Source organism: Procambarus clarkii, chromosome 17 (assembly GCF_040958095.1).
Source record: "Procambarus clarkii isolate CNS0578487 chromosome 17, FALCON_Pclarkii_2.0, whole genome shotgun sequence".
Classification (NCBI taxonomy): domain Eukaryota; kingdom Metazoa; phylum Arthropoda; class Malacostraca; order Decapoda; family Cambaridae; genus Procambarus; species Procambarus clarkii.
Genome location: NC_091166.1, coordinates 12,428,172 through 12,438,024, shown reverse-complemented (window position 1 = coordinate 12,438,024; position 9,853 = coordinate 12,428,172).

Here is a 9,853-nt window from a genome sequence, read left to right as displayed (position 1 = left end):
CCAGCTGTAAAAATATTGATGCAGTTATTTAAATGAAAAATATAATGAAAGAAATATTACTGGTTTATTTTTATCCTATCTTTTTGTACTGTACAGTATATTCAAGGAAATGAAAAATTGAGACATAATGCACAAGGACTGTTGCACAATCGACTTGAGAATGGTCCAGGACGGACCGAAACGTCGTCGTCTCTTCAATTTCTAGTGTGTGGTCTGGTCAACATAATGCACAATTTAATTAATGATTAACATGGATTAAATGATTAACATGGATTAAATATAATGATTAACGGATTAATGATTTAATTAATGATTAACATGGATTAAATATAATGAAAGAAATATTACTGGTTTATTTTTATCCTATCTTTTTGTACTGTACAGTATATTCAAGGAAATTAAAAATTGAGACATAATGCACAAGGACTGCACACAATCGACTTGAGAATGGTCCAGGACGGACCGAAACGTCGTCGTCTCTTCAATTTCTAGTGTGTGGTCTGGTCAACATAATGCACAATTTAATTAATGATTAACATGGATTAGCAGTTCAAAAGAAATATGACTATTACATATCAACATGAGATCTTAATGATCCATAGTCAACATGATTTAACAAGGATAATACAGTATTTGTATTAGTACAAACTATAATTTAAAATCTTTATTACTGATTTTTTTTATTAAGAAGATTAGGTACACACAGCAATGTGCTGCTTCCCTATTCTATATGGAATATTACACAGTGTAGATAAAAAACTAGCTATAAGTTTATCTAATACTCCCATCTCACAGGATGGTTAGACATACTGTACATGGAATCAATTTAGAAAATACCAGCCTCAATACAAAAAACAAATCAACTCTGACTAAACAACTCTTCGTGATTTTTACAAGAGGTAAGCACTGAATCATGGAAACATTATATTATAATTACTCATACCAGTTTCTACAAGACTCCTCTCAAACAATGTATTTTTAAACATGTTTAGGTATACACAGCAATGTGCTACTTCCCTATTCTGTATAAAGGACCACACAATGTAGATCAAAAACCAGCTACAAGCTCATTCAACATCCTCACCTCACAGGATGGCCAGTCATACATGGAATTAGGAGAGAACAAAATACTTAATGCTGATCTATTAGCCCCCACTGGCAAAATCTGGGTGCAGCACAAGAATATCTTCCAATATTCCTGAGTGTATGAAGTAATTACAGAGCTCTAAATACCTCATACCATTTGGTATGAAGTCACTGATAACAGGGCAATCACAGATATAGTGTTGGAGAGTATGTTCTCTCAAGTAGGACTGAAAATAGATGTTTCTTTCCACCAAGAGGGCTATAAACCCACGGAACCGCCTACCCGCTGAAACCTTAAATGCCAAATTCCAGCTAAAAAATATAATTAAGACAATTGGCGGGCTCTTTAACAAGCCGCCGGCTTTCTGTCCTCTTCGAGGCCACTAGATAGTTAGTGGCGTTTGGGTAAATTCAGTAAAAATATACAATAATTGTCAGCGCACCTTCCGAGCAACAAGGACAGCTACACAGTATCTTTTAGAATTACGTAGGGAAACAACAAATGTAACATATTTGTTAACTACAATGTCGGTGCTGGCTGTAGAAGTTGAAAAAACATTGTTTTACTTCGAAATATATTAATTTTATAAGAAAATTCCACGTAAATAGGAGGCAGTAGAGCTCCGATAAGCCAGCGCTAAATCTTCAATATGAAGAATGTTGCTGCTCTCTGATTGGCCAAACGAAACACAGTAGTGACCTCTATCGGCACACAGGTGAACCAACAAATTTCTTCCTAAGTGGACATTATTGAATTGTACCTAAGCATCTTCTTAGGGCACACTTAGGAACCTTCGTAGCAAACCCACCTGCGAAGAAATACACAGAGCTTCCTGAATCTAGGGCCAGGACGGACCGAAACGTCGTCTTCCCCTTCATTTTCTAGTGTGTGGATTAGTCAACATACTTCAGCCACGTTATTGTAACTCATCGCCTGCATAGGCACTTAATGCCACCCCTGAATCAACAGAAATTGTACCCACATTAAATTCCTTAACTGAAACTCTTAAAGTGGCCCAGTCGTTAGGTAATAAGGGTACTAATAATCAATGTAATATTTTTCAGATCAAACACTGATTTATCAGTGAGACCAAAGAGTACTATAAGTACTCCCAACAGCCCAATAAGTGCACCCAAGAAACTAATAACTACTCCCAAGAGTACAACAAGTACTCACAAAAAATAAACTAAAAAAAAATACATGCAAACAACAAAGCCTTCAAAACCTGTAGACAATGTTTCACCTAAGCCGGTGAACCTGAAGCATGCTGTAGGCTGGGGGTTGTGTTTGTTTTGCCATCAAAAACATTCTTTATATAAATGTATAAATTATCCTAGTAGAGACATCCGAGTCAGACGACTCAAACAGTTACACAACGTACCAGGTGACTCAAATACATAATACTAAAAGCTGTAAGACCCCACTGAACACATGCAATAGGTGTAGAAGGGGACAGCATCATGCTGCACTGTGCAAATTTATTAAATAAAATGATACAAAACACAAGGTAAGAGATAGAAATCTCAAACAAGTTCAGTGTTGCAAGGTGTGAGAAGTTTACATCATACAATAACCAGCATCTCAAGTTAATGCAATATTGTCCACTGCCCAACTCCAAGTCAAGAAAAAAGGGACTAAGATCACCATTCGTGGCCTATTCGACTAGGGACCCAGAAAACTTTCATTACTCAGACAGCGGCAGAGGCACTTAAATTAAAACCAATCACACAGGTGAAATTAAACTTGTCAGGGTTCATGATAAGTAGAGAATCCCGAGAATATACAGTAGTACAACCGCTCATACGCCTAGGTGGTTATGTCAGGTGTTATGATCCCAGGTAGCTGAAAAACGAGTCTCCCCTTGAGAGTTATTCTGCCAGGCCTGACCTAACTAAGAGGTCAAAGAAATATAGACCTAGAAATACATATAGTAAACACTTGATTAAATTTGACGACTAGATTAAAAGTATGGGCAGTGAATAAAAATATAAATAAATGACTTGACATGAGATGTGGAGAATTTGCGTGAGGTGTGAAGCTCGGTGCCCAGCGACCGTAGCAAGTGTCTATTGATATATTAGGCATATTTTATTAAGGTAGAAAGCCTAAATAAGAGAATAGAGATGAGGGAACCAGCTGAGGAGAGAAGCAGCACATCCTCTCCCGCCGAAAGCTTGGAGGTAACTGACTGGGCCCGGTGGCTGGCAGTCTCAGACGGACCGCCACGGGAGGGTGGAGAATGGACTCGCCCGGGTATTGGGGAGTCACCTTATAGCAGGTGGGAATCAGAGGGATGTCGAGTGGAGACATTTATTGTGCAGTTTATTTTAGTTATATGTTTGTAGAGAAAGATTTTTATGGCTGTTACGGCCCTCTCGGGTCGCAACCGGGTTCTTTCTCTGATGTTGTTAGAGGTAGGGTATCCGGCCCCAAGCTAGTAGTGGCTTTCAAGGGATGTGATCCGTAACGCAAGTAAATTAAAGGGGAAGGGAAATAAAGGCAAAAACTTAATAATATAATTATAACCGTCACCATAAATAATATAAAGATTACCACAAGGGGGAGGAATAAACACTATAATATACAACGTAGTCTTCTTCTGAAGACTCTGGACGTTCACGGTGCTCAACGGTGCTAAGCTCTTGGTCCTCTTGTGGCCTCACGACGAATCCTTTGATTCTCTTGATTCCCTGGCCACAGGCCAGCTAAATTACAGTTCCACTGGGGGCACCGTCGTGGAGGCCATCAACCACAAGTCCAACCGGTAGCTGGCAGGTTCCAATCAGCAACGCTGGTTAGGCCACTCCACGATCGATACTAGGGTAGCGAACCCTAGTCAGGAGCCTCGTGTGATCCCACAGATCACTCTCTGACTCAACTTCCATTGCAGCAGTCCCAGGTCGACTCTGTAATCAGACACGTCATCAGTAATAGGGACGCTCTAGTGCACGTCACTTACCGGCTCAGACCCAAAACGCCCACCTATCCACTCCATAGATGGCGATGCTGTCTAAGCGCCACCTCACCAGAGGTCAGCAGCGGCTGTGTTATGAGCTGATCAGGACGGGAAACTAGCCCTTGTGGCTGGTATTTCCTGTCCTCACTTGATGGCGCCGTCCATTTGGAGGGGGTTTCGGGAGCTGACCCACAGATGGCGTGGTCGTCACTGCTCCATGCTCGGACACTGGGCTCGGGTCCGTAACACCTCCCCACCAAAAGGAATTTGGTTTGGGGTTCTATAAAGAGAAACACAAACCAAATTAGTATGGGGACACAACTTCAAATGGACTCACGTACACTATAAACTGGAGTGACGAGGCTGTCTTGTCCACAGAACTGTACTACTGGGGAACTCTCGCACAAAGGAAACTTGCAGATGTAAGGCAATGACCTGCCTGATGTACTTTTCCACACCTCCACCGAGATGTTAATCCGGAGCATAATCTCACCTCTCTCGAGTAAGGATTGGTGTAGACACGATCTAGGGTGAATCGACACTTCCCTGTGTCGTGACACCGATGATGGCTGGTTACAAACGGCATTTCTGGTACCGTTCCAGCAGTCCTTCAGGGAGACGGGAACCTGGAATACAGGGGTCTGATCATTTAGAGTGACAGCGACAGTGGGCAAGTCAGTACTTACTACACACTCGCCTACTAGGCCCACACCTAGTTCCAACAGAGCTGCTTGTACACCGTAGATGATGTCTGCTCTGCCACCGTCCGGTCGACCAACGTTCCGCATAACGCTGAATCCAGGCTCAGCAATCACACGAGGGGTGTCAACCTGTCGGAAACAGTCACTCATAATATCATATCTCGTACCTCCTGTATCTACCATCACCTTCCAGGTCCCTCTTTTGACTGCAACACTCGCAGTGCAAATCTCCAATCCCTGGGATCCTTTCACGATGTTCATGGGAGCCATAATCTGTCGGATCGTCCACTGGTCCTTACTGAGAACACATACGAGAACAAAAAATACCGCAAGGAAACATTTGGTTAACTTAGGGACAAGTTTCCTGAGCTTGAAATGTCCATAGCCGGCTATAACCATTAGCCTGGTTTGGATCAAAGAGGGCACTAAAACCTTCGCACATACCTCCGACGTCTGGGGAATCTCCGGCAGGTTCAATGAACGCTGTACCTTGCCATACCGCAAGTACTCATCCGCCTTCGCTCCAGACTCGTTGGTATCCGTGGGTGCTTGCACACGAGACCTCTCTTCATGCTCAGTTGCCTCTGCCATCGTAACCTCATGTTCCTTATTGGGAGAAGAACCAGGAGACTCTGCTAGAAAACTGTCAATCTGTAGGGTAGAGGACAAATTAAACATATTACTTAATTCCGGGTCTGTCTGTACCTGGATATTACCAACGCCTGCCGTTACCTCGGATCTTGCTGTTCTGGCTGACTCGCCCTCAATCTTGGGATGATTGGTGCTCCAATCTGTCACCAAGTCGTTGGCTAGTATCACGTCAATCCCAGCTATAGGTAGGGTATCGACTACTGCCAACGCACATGTGCCGCTGAAGTAAGGCGAGTCGAGATGTACCGGCACTAAGGGGGCAACGTACGGCGTCCTAGGAAACCCAACCAGGACAACCTTTTGTCTCCCATCCACACTCACTCCCTCGGGTAACGAGCTATTCACGATCAGGGACTGGGCTGCTCCACTATCTCTGAGCACTACAACTGATCTACCAGTGTGATCACTCGTTACATACCCGCTTGAAGTGTGAGGGGCGAACAAACGTGGTCCTTCCTGCGTAGTCGTAGACTGGCTTCCTGCTGGTGGAGTCACACAGCTCATCAACATCACCTCCCTACGAGCGCCGTTACCTCTTCTGCCTCGGCACATAGCAGCTACATGCCCTTTCTGCCCACAAGTCCAACACACCATATTCCTCCTCGGACTCCGGTGTTTCGGACTGTTAGGACTAGTCCTTCGAGGGCTACCTGGGGGCGTCTTCTTAGCGCTTTGAGGGACGGGGGTCTCCTCTTCATCATGACGAGGTTTGTCAAACCGGCGTGGGTAATTCCTTGGGACATACTTAGCAGAAGGCCTGTGCGTCAAGATGTACTCTTCAGCCATGGTGGCTGCCGCACTCAAGGTCTCCACCTGGTGCTCCTCTAAGTACGTCTTTAGATCTCCAGACAGACAATCCTTGAAGTCCTCTAACAGTATGAGCTGCTCGAGGTCTTCTTTGCTCTCCACCTTCCGAGAGGCACACCATTTCTGGAAAAGTCGCTCCTTGATGGTCGCGAATTCGGTGAAAGTGTGCTCTGAGGACTTCTTCAGGTTTCTAAACTTTTGCCTGTAAGCCTCAGGTACCAATTGGTACGCCATGAGCACTACCTTCTTCACCTTGTCATAATCGCCGGAGTCGTCAAGGGACAACGTGGAGTAGGCGATTTGGGCCTTCCCAGTCAAGACGGACTGTATCATGATGGCCCAATTCTCCTTTGGCCACTCCAAAGAGGCTGCGACTTTCTCGAAGGCCGCGAAGAACTTCGAAACTTCCTTCTCGTGGAACTTCGGGACCATTTTGATGTTCCTCACCGGATCGAAAAGACTTGTGTTCGTTGTTTGTCTCCCACCGCCTAATCGCAATACTTCTAGCTCATGTTGTCTCTCTTTTTCTTTTTCTTCTCTCTCTCGCTCTTCTCTTTCTCGTTTCTCTTCTCTCTCTCTTTTCTCAGCTCTTTCTCACTCTTCTCTTTCTCGTTTCTCTGCTCTCTCTCGCTCTTCTCTTCTTTCTTCTCGTTCTAATTCTAAACGCCTTATCTCTAATTCTTTTCCTAATCTCTCTCTTTCCATTTCTAATTTCTTATCTTCTCTCTCTCTAGCTTTCTCTTCTCTCTCTTTAGCGATTTCTAGCTTTTTCCATTCTATTTCACGGTGGATCTCTAGTTCGCTCATTTTCACAGTAAGTAAACTTATATTTAGTTCACTTTCATCACTTTCGACATCACTGCTCTTACCTTCCTTTTCAGTGGAAGCTATTTCCTCACCTTCCTTTATACTAGGTGCCTTGCCTTCCTGTTTCTCCTCTGCCTTCAAATGCCGGTGAACCTTGGACAGGATCTCCACACGGGAATCACTGGCACGTATCTTGATCTCCAAGTAGGCGCTCACCAGTACGAGTTCTTGTTTGCCCAGATATTTTAATCTGGCAAGACAGTCCTCCGTGTTCAGAAAAGCCTGAACATCGTCCAGATCGTCTATGGTTGATTTTTCCGGCATTGTCAATGAGATATGCACTTAACGCACCGCTTTCACGTTAGCACTTATCGCACTGAGCACTGTTCTACGTCAATATTGCACTTTATCGCGCCAAACACTGCACTTGCCAATATTGCACGTAATTACACCGGGCACCGCGCTACACAATATTGCACTTAATCACAACGAGCACATCGCTCTACAATATTGCACTGAACCACACCGAGCACCGCACTACACAATATTGCACTTAATCACAGCGAGCACCGCACTGCACAATATTGCACTTAGTCACTCCGAGCACCGCACAGGTCGTATAACGTCCTAATAGTCACACACAGGGGGAATTATTTACAGGGATTACGCCACTTCACCACCCCTGTCAAACATACTTGACAAGGGGTCGGATCCCGCTGGGGATGCCAATTATATTACGGCCCTCTCGGGTCGCAACCGGGTTCATTCTCTGATGTTGTTAGAGGTAGGGTATCCAGCCCCAAGCTAGTAGTGGCTTTCAAGGGATGTGATCCGTAACGCAAGTAAATTAAAGGGGAAGGGAAATAAAGGCAAAAACTTAATAATATAATTATAACCGTGACCATAAATAATATAAAGATTACCACAAGGGGGAGGAATAAACACTATAATATACAATGTAGTCTTCTTCTGAAAACTCTGGACGTTCACGGTGCTCAACGGTGCTAAGCTCTTGGTCCTCTTGTGGCCTCACGACAAATCCTTCGATTCACTTGAGTCTACCCTGGCCACAGGCCAGCCAAATTACAGTTCCACTGGGGGCACCGTCGTGGAGGCCATCAACCACAAGTCGTAGCCGGTAGCTGGCAGGTTCCAATCAGCAATGCTGGTTAGGCCACTCCACGATCGATACTAGGGTAGCGAACCCTAGTCAGGAGCCTCGTGTGATCCCACAGATCACTCTCCTCACCACAACACCCCAGTGGTTAAGTGTCTCCACCAGTCGGTCCCGGGTACGACAATCCCTCAGCTGCCACGTTACAGGCAGGCTAACACCTCAGTGTTCATCCGGGGGGTGACTCACAGCTGCTGCAGCAAATACCTGCAGACAATACGGCTGCCTTGGGTAGACTGACTCAACTTCCATTACAGCAGTCCCAGGTCGACTCTGTAATCAGACACGTCATCAGTAATAGGGACGCTCTAGTGCACGTCACTTACCGGCTCAGACCCAAACACCCACCTATCCACTCCATAGATGGCGATGCTGTCTAAGCGCCACCTCACCAGAGGTCAGCAGCGGCTGTGTTATGAGCTGATCAGGATGGGAAACTCGCCCTTGTGGCTGGTATTTCCTGTCCTCACTTGATGGCGCCGTCCATTTGGAGGGGGTTTCGGGAGCTGACCCACAGATGGCGTGGTCGTCACTGCTCCATGCTCGGACGCTGGGCTCGGGTCCGTAACAATGGCGTGTCAATGGGTTGTAGATTTGTCTGGGGAAGGAGTTCCTGAGAGAATTTAGAGGTCAGAGGAGGAGTCTGTGGATGGAACTCCAAGGCTATTGAAGAAATACTGAGCTCTGTGGAAGAGCAGTCCCATAGTGAGGAATTGGAACTCAAGCTGTGAGAGGAGAAGCAGTGGAGTGGAGTTTCACGGGCTTCTGTGATGCCAGTGGTGAAGCATCATTGTTGTTCAGGGAAAACTTTATGGTGCAGCAGCCTGGAAGAGCTGTAGAGGACCATGGTAGATAATTGTGGAGAAAACTGGAGATATTCTTGGTAGTGGACCTCTAGATGTAGAGAGGAGGACCTAGATTCAGGAAGCTCTGTGTATTTCTTCGTAAGTGGGTTTGCTACGAAGGTTCCTAAGTGTGCCCTAAGAAGATTCTTAGGTGCAATTCAATAACGTCCACTTAGGAAGAAAGTTGTTGGTTCACCTGCGTGCCGATAGAGGTCACTACTGTGTTTCGTTTGGCCAATTAGAGAGCAGCAGCATTCTTCATATTGAAGATTTAGCGCTGGCTTATCGGAGCTCTACTGCCTCCTATTTACGTCGAATTTTCTTATAAAATTAGTATATTTCGAAGTAAAACAATGCTTTTTCAACTTCTACAGCCAGCACCAACATTGAAGTAAACAAATATGTTACATTTGTTGTTTACCTACATAATTCTAAGAGATACTGTGTAGCTGTCCTTGTTGCTCGGAAGATGCGCTGACAATTATTGTATATATTTACTGAATTTACCCAAGGGCCACTAACTATCTAGTGGCCTCGAAGAGGACAGAAAGCCGGCGGCTTGTTACAGGGCCCGTCAATTGTCTTAATTATATTTTTTAGCTGGAATTTGGCATTTACGGATTCAGCGGGTAGGCGGTTCCATGGGTTTATAGCCCTCTTGGTGGAAAAAAACATCTGTTTTCAGTCCTACTTGAGAGAACATACTTGTGGGACATTTGGGGCTTGACTCTATTTATTTAAATATTAATGTAATGAAAATCAATTACGAAGGACCACCCGCTTTTATAGTAAAGAGGGAAACTAAGAAAATATGATCATTAGAAA